At 63.5% G+C, this 1,930-nt stretch overlaps 1 non-coding gene across 1 annotated transcript; it reads right to left on the bottom strand.

Moving 5' to 3' along the window:
* Positions 1–767: 767 nt before the first annotated feature.
* On the bottom strand, positions 768–925 carry LOC115034999. Its single transcript, XR_003840163.1, has one exon. It is a non-coding gene; the product is annotated as a 5.8S ribosomal RNA (ribosomal RNA).
* Positions 926–1,930: the final 1,005 nt, after the last annotated feature.

The raw sequence follows: 1,930 nt of genomic DNA, 5'->3' as shown, positions 1-1,930 counted from the left end.
TTCTTATGAACTCTCTCTTCAAAGTTCTTTTCAACTTTCCCTCACGGTACTTGTAAACTATCGGTCTCGTGGCCGTATTTAGCCTTAGATGGAGTTTACCACCCGCTTCGGGCTGCACTCTCAAGCAACCCGACTCGAAGGCGCGGTCCGATCCCGGAACGCTGTGACGGCCTCTACTGGCCTGGCACCATCTGCGGGCCATGGCCCCGTTCAAGGGAGACTTGGACCGTCACGTGCGCCCCGGCAACGAGGCCGGCCCGTACGCCACAACTCTCATACGTGCCGCGACACAAAAGTGCGCGGCGAGATTCGGCGATGGGCTTTTCCCGGTTCGCTCGCCGCTACTAAGGGAATCACGGTTGTTTTCTTTTCCTCCGCTTATTAATATGCTTAAATCCGGCGGGTAGTCCCGCCTGATCTGAGGTCGGAACGTATCGGTTGTTTGTTTCTTAAATTACACGGCAGCCTGCGGTCCGCGCTCCGCCCGTACGGTGACCGCCCGCGTCCGCTTCTCGGAAGCCGGGAGAGGTCTCGTGGACTCTCAGCCGGCCCGGCCGCGCTCTCGCGCGGCGGGCGGACGGGGACGTGCCGTTTGACGACGCGAGAACCCGTGACTGTTGCCGTCACAACTTGGGCGGACGACCGGAGGCGGCCGCGCGAGCGGCTCTCCCCGGTCGAACCGCCAATCTCGCACCACCGGAGCGGCCGACGGGCGTGCCGTCGGACGCCTGCCGGCGGCGCATCGGTCTGGCCGAGTATCCGGTATACGACCCTCAGACAGGCGTGGCCCGGGACCCGCGGGTCACCGAGGCCGCAATGTGCGTTCGACTGGTCGATGTTCGTATAACCTGCGGATTACACGACGACGCGCAGATAGCTGCGGTCTTCATCGATCCACGAGCCAAGTGATCCGCCGCTCGGTGTCGGTTGTTTTTTTGTTTTGTTCGACGAAACTTCTACGGCCACGCGCCGTGCGCGGACGCACGACTGGGCACGTACGGTCTTTCGACGTGTTAACCATCTTTCGGTCGACGCTCGGTCGGGGGTCGCGGCGCGCGGGCGGTCGTCGAGCGAGTCGGCGAGCGCACGCGGCCACGGGGTCGGATGAGGCGCGCGCGAGACCGGCGAGTGCCGCCGGTACCGCGGGCCCGTCTCTAATGATCCTTCCGCAGGTTCACCTACGGAAACCTTGTTACGACTTTTACTTCCTCTAAACGGCCGATTTCGGTCATCTTCGCGATCGCGCGACGACCCAGCCCCCGAGGGGGCCGAATAACGCGCGTCCACTCCGAAGACCTCAATGCGACCGTTCAATCGGTAGTAGCGACGGGCGGTGTGTACAAAGGGCAGGGACGTAATCAACGCGAGCTGATGACTCGCGCTTACTGGGAATTCCTCGTTCACGTGGAAAAATTGCAAGCCACGATCCCTAAGCACGAAGGAGGTTCAGCGGGTTACCCGGAAGCCTGTCGGCCCAGGATTGTTAAACACGCTGATTCCTTCAGTGTAGCGCGCGTGCGGCCCAGAACATCTAAGGGCATCACAGACCTGTTATCGCTCAGTCTCGTGCGGCTATGTTCGTCCGCCGCCTGTCCCTCTAAGAAGAGTTTAAGCTCCTGGGAGCCGGCGGTAGCCCTAGTAACGTATCGTGATCCGCCGGCGACGGCCGCGAACACGGCGCGCTTCACCACGGAGCCCGACGCACGACGGACGCAGGCCGACCGGAGGTTGCCCCCCGGCCGACATACGCCCGCCGAACGCCGGGACGCGGATGGCGCGGCCGCGCCCGACGACCGCCGTGGACGACGGGCGAACGCGTTCGGGGATACCGGGCCGAGCCGACGGGTACGCGAACACTGACGGCCGAAACCGCCAGCGCCGCGCACACGCCGACCCGGGTTTACCCGCCTAGTTAGCAGGACAGAGTCTC

This window comes from Acyrthosiphon pisum, unplaced genomic scaffold (genome assembly GCF_005508785.2).
Source record: "Acyrthosiphon pisum isolate AL4f unplaced genomic scaffold, pea_aphid_22Mar2018_4r6ur Scaffold_253;HRSCAF=663, whole genome shotgun sequence".
Taxonomy (NCBI): Eukaryota; Metazoa; Arthropoda; class Insecta; order Hemiptera; family Aphididae; genus Acyrthosiphon; species Acyrthosiphon pisum.
Note: the sequence above shows the minus strand (reverse complement) of the source record. Positions and strands in the feature narration are given on the sequence as shown.